The 12,250-nt window shown below is 49.9% G+C and overlaps 1 protein-coding gene across 2 annotated transcripts in view; it reads left to right on the top strand.

Moving 5' to 3' along the window:
* SLC4A2 (solute carrier family 4 member 2) overlaps positions 1 to 12,250 on the top strand; it is a 1,409,997-nt gene that overhangs the window by 112,415 nt on the left and 1,285,332 nt on the right. The window contains exon 1 of one of the 2 annotated variants that reach the window (XM_078662833.1): positions 10,719 to 11,209. The exons of the other annotated variant lie outside the window; for it this stretch is intronic. The gene's annotated coding sequence lies outside the window, so the exon portion shown is untranslated. Of the gene's footprint in view, positions 1 to 10,718; positions 11,210 to 12,250 lie in introns of those variants that run through there. 2 annotated transcript variants of the gene reach the window in all.

The raw sequence follows: 12,250 nt of genomic DNA, 5'->3' as shown, positions 1-12,250 counted from the left end.
TCGAGAAAGCTGTCAACAACCAGCTCGCCACCTTCCTCGAAGCCAACAAATCCCTCGACCCCTCACAATCTGGCTTCCGAGCAAAACACAGCACTGAGACCGCCCTCATCGCAGCAACAGACGACATTCGAACGCTACTAGACAATGGAGACACAGTCGCCCTCATCCTCCTCGACCTCTCCGCAGCCTTTGACACAGTCTGCCACAGCACCCTCCTACAACGCCTCTATAACATCGGAATCCAAGGAAAAGCACTTGAATGGATCACCTCGTTCCTCACCGAAAGAACCCAGAGAGTCCGCCTTCCTCCATTCAAGTCCGAGGCCTCTGAAGTCATCTGCGGCGTACCACAAGGATCCTCACTCAGTCCCACCCTCTTCAACGTATACATGAGCCCCCTCGCGGCCATCGCACGCCAACACAACCTCAACATCATCTCTTACGCGGACGACACTCAACTGATCCTCTCTCTCACCAATGACCCCAGCACCGCCAAAACTAACCTACACGAAGGAATGAAAGAAGTTGCCGAATGGATGAAACAAAGCCGTCTGAAACTGAACTCAGACAAAACAGAAGTCCTCATCTTAGGTACATCCCCCTCTGCATGGGACGACTCCTGGTGGCCGGAAGCCCTCGGAAAAGCACCCATCCCGACAGACCACGCACGGAACCTAGGCGTCATCCTGGATTCTTCACTCTCAATGAACAGACAAGTCAGCGCCGTATCCTCTTCCTGCTTCAACATTCTTCGCATGCTCAGAAAAACATTTCGCTGGATCCCCTCCGATACAAGGAAAACAGTCACCCACGCTCTGGTCACGAGCCGTCTGGACTACGGAAACACCCTCTACGCGGGTACTACTGCAAAACTCCAGAAGAAACTCCAACGAATCCAAAACGCCTCAGCCAGGCTCATATTAGACCTCCCACGCAACGAACACATCTCTGATCACCTTAAAGACCTCCACTGGCTACCCGTCAATAAGAGGATCACTTTCCGACTGCTTACCCACGCACACAAATCACTCTACGACATCGGACCAGACTGCCTCAACTCACGACTGTCCTTCTACACCCCCTCCCGCCAACTACGTTCTTCCAACCAAGCCCTCGCCACTGTACCTCGCATCAACAAGACCACCATGGGAGGCAGATCCTTTTCATACCTGGCTGCTAAAACATGGAACTCACTCCCCGCTTACCTTCGCCTTACCCAGAACCACCTAGCGTTCAGAAAGCAACTTAAAACGTGGATATTTGACAAGTAATCCTCCTCCCCTTCCTAAGCGCCTTGAAACCCTCTGGGTATGTAGTGCGCTATACAAATCCTATGACTTGACTTGACTTGACTAAAAAAAGATGCAAGTCGTAACATCCCTCCTTTACTGTATAATTGCACATAGATAATTCACCCCCCCTTTGATCTGCACTTAACATATAAGCCATCACTGTCTCCAACAGCGTTCCAATGTTAATAGTTTTTCAGATAACAGTTACTCAGAGTTCAGTTCCTGCTGAAAAAGAAAGTACTCTCGTAGTGGAGCCCATATGTCTTTGGGTCTTGATGAGTCAGGCAGTTCCTCAGCATAGTGTTCTAGCTGTTCACGGCAATATACCATATCTTTGAGCCACAACTCTGCCTCTGGACTTCGTTGAATCTCCCATGTAAACAACACCCTGCGTTTTGCCAATAGCAGCGCTACTCTAATGAACCTCCCTAGTGTTGCGCGTATGTGTGGTACAAAGCCTAGAAGGCATTCCAGCGGGGCGCACGTCACTTCGACCCCTGTCATTGTTTTTAGTAAATATAGGACTTTTTCCCAGTATTTAAACACTTTATCGCAGCGCCATGCCAGGTGAAGGAAGTCCGCGTCATCCCTCCCACAGCGCTTGCAGCAGGCCGTGTCGCGCAGCCCTATCTTATACAATTTTTGAGGCGTGTAGTATACCTGGTGTATGTATTTTAGGTGTATAATCCTCAAATTAGTGTTGGATGTCAATCGCCCAGTAAGTTCACAGATATGCTCCCAGTTTTGTTCCGTGATCTGGGTGGCCAGTCCCTCGTTCCACCGCTCCAAACTGCGGTTAGCCACACATGGGGTTTCCTCTTGGAGCGCCTTATATAGCCTAGTGACCATCTTTTTCCTCGTCGGCGCGAGTATTAGCATTTGAAGCACCTGCAACGTCTGTGGCTCCTCAGGGAACTCCTTATAAGGCTCTAAGGTTCAGTTTAGGCTACGCTCATCTCTACAGGTCAACATGTTTCATGCCTATCGGTCAGATTGATCTGTGGCAATTCATCAGGACCTACTCAGTGAATCTATCTACACAGCGTGGTGGGGTCTAAGTACTACCTACCACGTGTTCACACTACGAGCCAAGTTTTCTGTAGTGTCTTCCAGTGACTTCTCTACAGTAAAGGTGTCAACTCGGTGTCTGGCGGAGTATAAGGACACCTGGAGCATGGTGTCCCTTCTGTTGTAAGAAAGGAGCCGAATCACCTTATTGTGTTTTTATCCAGGAGCCTAAATCGATATTACTATTTTATGCCCTTGTTCGGTTATAATCAATAATATCCCTATAACGGCATAATAATCATATCCATATTCAGTCGTAGCACATGCTGTCACCTTAAGCAAGACTACTTCCCCGGCCCCCTAGAAAGCACAACGAGTTCTCTAAACAATCCAAACCTCCAGCAACCTGGGAAATCCCCCTTGCTTTTGTTTTGATTTCATCCTAGAACTCCTGTAAAGCACTGTAAGAACGGCCAGTTCTTAGTGACATCTTTATTGACGTCTTATGTCCAACCTTACGTCAAACCCGGCACTTTCAGGTATAAATATACCACCGTTTAATATGAATAAACTACATTGTTCATGATGCTTAGCCTTAGCCACGCCTCCTTAGCCCTCATAAGAGCCCTGGTAACAGTCCCATCTTCCTCTTTCTTTGCTCGAACTTGCAGAAAAAGTCCAATAACCAAACAGTCTTAATATTCTCCAACATGGAAATAACCGGAATTCAGTTCCAACTCAAATCTTCAACGGGAGAGTCTTCATTCTTTTTGCTTGTCAGCGCCTAGAAAAACAAATATGAACAACCCGTAACTTCTGTCTAATATCAGCATAAGCTACTTCACAACGGGTGGGTAAGCATGATCAAACATTGAATATAGCCGGGTGGGATAATCCTCGCCTCCGTGTCCTTAATAGAATTGAAAATTCTTGGCGCGAAAGCTAGCTAATTTTTTATTTTATTACAGGACCGGAGGCTTCGGATTATGCTAGTTTAACGCTTTATGAAAAACAACAGATGCAATGTCTCCCACCGGCTTATAATAAAATTGCTTGAACGTCGACTCAGACGACCTGTCTGCACAATGCATATTATCCTGAATGTTAGCTCCTAACAAATATGACTTGGATGCCATGGCACCACGTACCAAATGTGCCCCAAACAATTGAACATCAATACCAGCATCTTTCATGATAAACTTAAGCCACCTGGCAATGGTGGCAGCGGACACAGGTTTGAATGGTTTTTGCACAGCAATCAAACGTTGGGTGACAACAGTCGGTCTCAGAGAACGAGTACATTCCTCGTAAGTCTTCAAGCATTGTACCACACATAGTTTGGCATTAAAGGGAAAAGCATTATATTCAACATGCCTAGATAGAGTTTTTGTACGACCAGTAATAGTAAAAGAAACTCCTTCCGGAGTAAATACTCTACCTGTAATCTCCAGCGCACGGATATCTGACGAACGTCTGCAAGCCGACAAACATAACAGCATAGCTAACTTTGCAAACAACTGCTTTGTTGACAGCAGATTTTTAGAAGGCCAAGAATAGAAGAGTTTGATCACTAAGGAAACATCCCACAACCCAGAATACTTGGGTTTAGGAGGATTTGCCACTCGTATGCCCTTAAGAAGTTTGCATACCAAAGGATGAATACCCACCGGTTTCCCGTCAATGTGGGTGTGCCCCGCGGAAATGGCCGATCGGAAATTATTCACTGATCTATAGGCCAGACCGCCAGACGCCTTTTCCGACAAAAAATTTACAACATGGGAAAGTCCTGCCCCCACGGGATCCAAGTTCCGTTCCACGCACCAACCCATCCAGCACTTCCAGGCTCACGAATATCGCTTCCTCGTGGATGGGTCCCAAGCATGTTTGATGAAATCAGAAGCCGTTCCCACAACTCCAGGCAAGTCCCACTGTTGCCTGAAAGCCTCCATGCCATCAGCGATAGGCGCTGTGACAGAATCAACTGGTGCTGTTCCCCGAGAGGTCCCAGGAGAAGGGACTCCGACCAAGGGAGCATCCTGGGGAGGTCGCAGCACATCCCCAATGGAACCGGGAACCAAGGCTGCGACCTCCACAGGGGCGTCACTAACACAACCTCCGCTCTCTGCTTGAGAATATGAGAAGTCCCTCGCGGAATGAGAAGGAAAGGTGGGAATGCGTAGTTAACCGCCCCCGACCAATCCTGCAGAAATGCATCCGTCGCTGCCGCCGCTGGATCCGGCCTCCAACTGAAAAACCTGGCGAGTCGCCGGTTCAGCCTGAATGCAAACAAATCGATCTGGAACGGACCCCACAGGTCCCGTAACCATTGGAAAATTCTGGGAAGAAGCTGCCAATCGCTGAAATCCCTGAGATGTCTCGAATTCCAGTCCGCTATGACATTGGACTGTCCTGGAATGTACTCCGCTATCACCGTGATCTGACGATTGAGGCAATAGTGCCAGAAGTCCTTGGCTATCTCCACTAACATGGACGATCTCGTCCCCCCCAATTTGTTTATGTACTGTACCGCAGACACGTTGTCCATTCGAAGGAGAATGCAACATGAGGTCTGCTGGGGGGACAGGGTCCGGATTGCGAACGACCCTGCGAGAAGCTCTAGACAATTTATGTGTAAATCGAGGTCCTGAGGCGACCACCTGCCTCTTGAGGAAACATCGCCGCAGCACACTCCCCAGCCCCAACGGCTGGCGTCGGACTCTATAACCACCTCGGGTTGAGAGCCAAAAATGGCTCTGCCGTTCCATGCCTCTACATGGCTTAACCACCAACGCATCTCGTCTCTCACCTCCTGCGACAGAGGAACTAGATCCGTATAAGCCAGACCTCTCTGAAGATGTTGTATCTTGAGCCTCTGTAACGCCCTGTAATGAAGGTGTCCCCGTAAAATTGCCTGTATGGACGACGCCAACAACCCCACTACTCAGGGGATCGTCCTGAGTGAGAACATCTGTTTGCCGAGAAGAGATACAATCTCCTTCTTCAGGTCCTTCAACTTGGACTTTGGAAGACTCAACTGAGCCGACAGGGAATTGATCACAAAACCCAGAAAGTCCGTCGACTGCGACGGGATCAGAACCGATTTGGCCTGATTGATCACAAACCCTAGGTCCTGTAGCAACGAAATAGCCATCTGCAGATGTTGGGTTACCAGCTCCAGACTGTGAGCCATGATCAGGATGTCGTCCAGATAAATTATCAAGCGCACTCCCTGTTCCCGGAGATGCGTGACCACCGGCTTCAACACCTTGGTGAAGCACCAAGGAGCCGAGGAAAGCCCGAAAGGAAAGGCCAAATACTCGAACCACCGACCGTTCCAGTGAAACTGAAGGAAACGGCGGTGAGGAGGATAAATGGGAATGGACAGGTAAGCATCCTTGAGATCTAACCTGACCATCCAATCGCCTTGCTGCAGTAAGTCTGCCAATAGATGGATCCCCTCCATCTTGAAATGGTTGTAAACCAGGAAATAGTTGAATTCCATCAAATTCAAAAAAAAGTCCGTGCATTCGACCTTTCTTCTGAACAAGGAAGATATTGCTGCAAAATCCTTGTGGACTGTAGTCGCACACTGCTATGGCGTTTTTGTGAAGCAATTCCTCTATTTCATTGTCTATAAAAATTCTCTCTTGTTGGGAAAAATGGAGAGCCCTCGGCGGAATATCCGGCCTGGGCGTTTCGTAAAAGTCTAGGCGAAACCCCTGAACTGTCTGCAAAACCCACGCGTCTTGAGTAAGAAGACGCCAGTTGTGAAGAAAGAACTGAATGCGACCCCCCAATGGCAAAGGATAACAGTCTAGAGCGCTCACCTGACGAGTTCTGGGCGTGGAATCCAGCCCTGTTGCCACCTCCTTGGAACCTGCCTTTGGAAAATCAGCGTCGGGTGGGATAAAAGGTGCCTCCTCTCGTAGAGTCCCAGTCTCCTCTACCTCGTCCATAACCACCTCTGGGGGGACCCTGATTGGCAAAGCGGCCTGGCGAGCGTCCCCTGCCTCGTCCATCCCTGTTAAAAAGGTCCTGTTTGAACACACGCTTGATCCCTGATTGCGCTTTATCAAGGGAGGAAGGTGCCCACGTACTTAGAGACATCCTTCACAAAGCGCTCCCCGAACCAGTTGCCCTCAGCCAATGGTCCTGGTTCCGCTGCCACTGAATCGGTCAGATTAGTGTCCATCCTCATAAGTAAGGACTTGCGCCTCTCAGTAGAGAGTGCACAATTGGCATTGCCGAGCAAACAAATGGCCCTCTGGGTCCAACCAGCGAGAATGTCGGGGTATACAGGAAATTTTAAACTCTTTGGCCGCCAAGGCCATTTCCAGAATCTTAGCCAGTGGACCAACCACATCCAGCATTATGTCTTGACAACCACGCCAGGCGCGATCTATCCCTTTTTTTGGGTCCTTGGCAAATTTCTTTAAGAAGGTGAGCAAGCTGATGTCAATCTCAGGCGTCTCAGCGACCTTATGGGCCAGATCGGGTTGAGGGCACTCCGACCGCAGCCGGTTCCTAACCTCCTTATCAAAGCCCTTGCGAAGGTTCTCCTGAAGGTACTCTGCCACTTCTGGCGCTGCAACCCAATCTGAAGATCTTGAGTGAACAATTTCACTGGGATTAAAAGTAAAGGGGGTATGAAGAGGAGGAGCAGAACTTGAAGAGGCAGCTTTCTTCGCCTTCTTCTTGGGAGGAGCCTCCTCATCGGTGTCGGTAGTGTCAGTGCATGTCGTAGTGGTAGTGTCCGTGTCCACATAGACCTTCTGCTTACTTTTCGCCTTGCCGCTAGAAGCATAAGCATGATCCATGCCCGATGCCGGGGGCAGGGAACCTAAGGCACTAGCGTGAGGCCACTGACTATCCTTCCCTGACTCATTAGCTGGTGGAGTCTGCTTGCTAGCCTTATTCTTCGTGAACCCATTATTATTATTATTATTAATGAGTTTTGTATCGCGCGTGGTTACCCTTGGGCATCCCAGCGCTTATCCAGAAAGAGCGGCCCCAACAGAAACGACTCATTAGGCAGGGAACAGGTGAGTCTTTAAAAGTTTACGAAATCGTAAAGTGCTGGTTTCAAAACGCAGGACAAGCGGGAGAGAATTCCACAGCGCTGCCACGTTAACAGAAAATCTTCTGCCACCAGACCTGGCCTTTCTTACTCTTGCGACTTGCAGGAGATGTTGGTGGTCTGAGCGTAGGGCGCGGGGGCCTTGTAGGGTTGAACCATACCCCGAAGAATAGGAGGCCCTTTCCCCTGCAGGATTTTATGGGCCATGCAGAGTGCCTTGAACTTCACCCTCTCTCTGACTGGAAGCCAGTGAAGTGCCTTCAGCGCCGGGCGGGCTGATTGCCACCTGGGAAGGTCTGTCAGAAGCCTGGCAGCGGCATTTTGTACTTGCTGCAGTTTGTTCAGAGTGGCTTCTGGCGCCCCCAGGAACAGCGCGTTACTATAATCCAACCGGGAGATGATGAGCCCCTGGATTAATAGCCTCCTGGAGGCCATCGGGAGGAGGGGTAAGATCTTCCGGGCTGATCGGAGCAGGCCAAAGCACACGCCTGCGATCTTTTTGGCGTGTGACTTAAAAGAAAGATCCTGCTCCAGCCACACTCCCAAGCTCTTAATCTCCTGTTTAGGGGTAGGTGGCACTCCCAGACAGCTGGGCCAGCTGCTTAGGGGCAGGGAAGGAGAAGAGTTCCCCAACATCATCAGCTCGGTTTTAGAACCATTGAGCTTGAGGGCTGAATTGCCCATCCAGGTAAAGATCTTAACCAGGCATGCATGCAGCTGATCAGGCTGGTTCGCGGACTGGGGGAGCCCTACCACCAACTGGGTATCATCAGCGTAGCTAATGATCTTGATTCCCAGTGGAAGTACCACACTCTCCAGCGGGGCCATATAGATGTTAAACAATGTAGGGCTCAATGATGAGCCCTGTGGCACACCACACTGGAGAGGGAACGATGTTGACTTTTCGTGGCCTTCCCACACCTCGAACGTGCGCTCTTGTAAAAAGGACGCGAGCCATTTCAGCGCCATCCCGGAAACTCCCACCCCCGACAGCCGCTGGAGTAGCACCTGATGGTTTACGGTGTCAAATGCCGCACTGAGGTCCAGGAGGATCACTGCCACTGATCCCCCTGAATCCAAAATGCTCCTGGCATTCTCCACGACTGCCAGCAGAGCGGTGTCCGTCCCCTGACCGGGGCGGAAACCCGTCTGCGAGTCACCCAGTAGGGAGTGGGATTCCAAGAAGCCCGATAAGCGCCTATTCACAAGTTTTTCCGCCACCTTACTCAGGCCTGGAAGTAGAGAGATGGGCCTAAAGTTTGCAAGGTCGGCGGGGTCTAGGCTGGGCTTCTTCAGGAGGGCCTTGACTACCGCTCCTTTCCAACTGGGGGACACCACGCCTTGAGTGAGGGATAGGTTCAGAAGGTCCGTCACTGGGCCGCCGATGGTGAGGGCTACCTGCTTCAGATATTTCATCGGGGCCGGGTCTCTCGGGGACCCACTCTTCACGGAAGCCAGAACCCCGAGAACTTCGTCCACAGTGACTGGTCCAAAAGAGGCCAGTTCTGCTGTCCTCACCCCGGGCCAGGACCTTAGGTTGCCCACCAAAGATGGCTCCTGGGTTGGCTGAGGGAGGGATGACAGAATATTTTCAATCTTAAGTTTAAAATAAGAGGCCAGTTCTAAGCATTTCTCCCGTGGGTTGTCATGCGGGACCAGAGGTTCGGGGGTTTTCAAGGCGCTTAGCAAAACTTTCCAGCTGCTTGGTGATAGGTTAGAGAGCAGCTGCCAATGCTTGTTGTACAGTCGTAGGCACTGCCTTTCGATTACCTTGTTAACTGAGGATTGGACGGAAGCATCCAGGGCCTCCACAATCTTATCCTCAACAACAGCCCCAGGCTGTTCCTCATAATAGCCATCCTCCGCCTCCTCATCATAATACACCCACTCCTCCATAACCTACACTACAGTGGGGTACAATAAGGTTAACAATGCTCACAGGAGGTAGGCAACTGGAGGAGTAATGGGGGGGGGGGTCAGCCCAACTGCACACAGCTATAATGAATAAATGAAACAGTACCAGACCCCCTCAGCAAAGCTGTAGTCGAGTTCTTGCATCCCCAGAAGGGCGTAGAAGCCAAGAAACAAGTATAGGGAGCGTGTGCGCACTCCAGAATAGGCAAAAACCTATTGTGGCAACCAGTCAGGTGTCTTTCTCCACCAGCTCGTGACAAACGCGGTGATAAAGTGTGAAAACGGGCAAAACCAGCATGTGCAGCCCAACGCGCACCCAAATCTACCATAAAACAGCCCAATGGGCGCGCGTCACGCTGCACGCGCTGGCCGGGTGTTTTCTGGCTCCTCAGGCGCTTACGGGCGATTAGGGAGAGCCCACGCGCCACCTACTGAGCAGCGGACCCGCTGACAGTAGTGAACACGACCACACTGCGGCCCGGTACCAAACGCGCCGAAGAGCGACCTGGAGGAACAGAGAAACACGGAGCAGAGCTCCGAACCTAGCGCAAGAGCGCTCTATAAGCAATGCCGCGTCCCCAGCGGCCCCAACACAGAAAACCAAGTCTGCAACAGCGCGGGAAGCACCCGTGAAGGAAAAACAAGTGAGGAATTGTAAAAACCTAAATTTGAGCAATAATAAACTATAGGCCCCCGACAATAAATCGGGCGAAATAACAGTACAGCTATACAGTGTCCAAAGGAGCGCCAAGCGCTATAATCATACAACATATACCAACATGCCAAAGCAAAAGCAATATAGGCAATAATGAGTTGAGCACTTATCTCTTGCTGTGAGCAGCAAAGAAATAGGAAGATGGGACTGTTACCAGGGCTCTTATGAAGGCTAAGGAGGCGTGGCTAAGCATCATGGACAACGTAGGTTTTTCATATTAAACTGTGTGTTTATTGGCTGCTGTGATTTTAACAGTAAAGAAAGAGATAGCATAATCCGAAGCCTCCGGTCCTGTAATAGAATCTCCCAAAATGTCATTCTGCTACCCAGGCTCTTAATGAACTTCATTGGCTTCTGATTAAAAATGTGCCATTTTTAAAGTCCTATGCATAACAATAAAGGCCCTGCGCTGGACTGGTCCTGACTGCTCAAAAAATAACTTCAAGTGGTATTCCCCTAGCAGAATGCTTCGCTCCAGAAGGCGAGAAATGTGTTGGTTCTCTACTTCTCTCCCACAAGCGTGCTCAATCACTTGTAAACAGCGCCGATCCCTTTGAGTTTAGGAGCTCGAAAAATCACCCCGGCCTGGATGGACCATTCTCACAGACAAAGAAGATGCGACCATGCGGTTTTAAACATCATTGCAATCTTGTGGAAGCATACGGCGAGTGCGCGTGCGCATGCGCACTATGTGCATCAAAAGTCTAAAATCAGGTCTGCCTCGGGGACTGAGTCCGCAGTATCGTTATAGCCGTGTCTGAGGTAGACTTGCACCGTCTCCGGTGAGCCCGTCAAATCGGACGAAGACCGTAGTCGGTGCCAAGCCCGGACACAGCTTGTGTCGATATATTTGCTTCCCTTGCACGGTGGTTTTTAAAATTCTTCTGTGTCTTTAATAATGTTGGTGGCCCCAGTTCTGGTACATGCGATCCGTTGACCTCTTAAAGTGCCCGTCAGGGAGGAAAGGGCTGAAGGACAGAGCCACTTCCTGTATTTGTTGTCTTTGCAACCCTTGCAGGTCTGCCTGTTCGTGGTGTAAACTGACACTCTTCCTCCAAAGTTCATTGGGCCATCTCGTGAGTGGGTAATAGTGATGGCGTACACTCTGCTCGCCGGCGTGTAATCTTAGTAGCAGTCGGGAATCCGTCTTCTGAAGTTGGAGCCTCATTCGGATTCGTCCGTGGTGGGGCAGTGATCCCAGAGGTACGGTACTCTGCCTTGGGGGCAGGAGGGTGCACAGGGAGGGATCGGAGTTATCTGGTAGGACTGCTAGAGGAAGTTTTGTTTAAAGGCCTTTATTGTATATATTTATGATATGGTATTCTCGTTTATGAAGGAAGGATAATGTAGTATATTTGCCGCTGCTAATGCAGCAGTCACAGGAGCATCTGCTGCTGCTATCCGAATGTGTTGCTGGAGTTAGGGAAAGGTTACGGGGGCGGGGCGGTGCAGCGTTGGGGGGCGGGGACATTGTGGCGCTGACCAACACTACAGTCTTTACATTTTATTTATGCATTTTTATATAGCGCGGACTTTACCCGAAGGTGTCAGAGCGCTTCACAATAGGAACGGAACTGATACATGAGAACATTACAAGTGAACAAATTACAAAAGCAAACGTTACATTACATGAGGCAAAAGTGACAATCGTGAGCAAACAAAATACAAGAGGTAGCAAACGTCTTCTTGTGAGACCATTGGTGTCAAGTCCTCTGATGTCTTCAGCTATGCTATCTTTATCCGTGTTTTAGCATTGCAGCCATGAAATATTACTTTAAACCTGATATCTCTGGTGAAAGCAAACGTTGCCTCCCACTCGCTCCTGAGGACTTTAACGTGAAATGCCCTTTCCAATATGGCCGTCTTGAAAGTCCTTCTTTTATATCTAATCCACAGCCACTTGCGCATGCATGAAGTGCGCCCCTGGGGCAGTATTGGGATAATGTTTCTGTCCCTTTAACTTGAGTCAGCAGTAATCCATCGCTCACTCTTAGGAGTCCCCCGGGGTAACCATTGAGCGTCTATTCTGGGCCGGTGCCCGGCTTTATGAATGAAGCCAGGGGGCGGGGTTAGTCTAATGAGGTAGACATGGTCTTGCAGCAGGGGTTCTGATGAAGCTGTTTAATAGTAATAAGGGGGCGTGGTCACAGTAATAGAGTGGGAGGAGTTTGCTGGAGACTCATTCTTTTCAAATAATGGGGATCATGGCAGCAGAGGGAGAGATAGAAGAAGAGGAGGCAGAGA

This window comes from Lissotriton helveticus, chromosome 10 (assembly GCF_964261635.1).
Source record: "Lissotriton helveticus chromosome 10, aLisHel1.1, whole genome shotgun sequence".
Lineage (NCBI taxonomy): Eukaryota > Metazoa > Chordata > Amphibia > Caudata > Salamandridae > Lissotriton > Lissotriton helveticus.
This window is presented reverse-complemented; position numbering and strand designations above follow the sequence as displayed.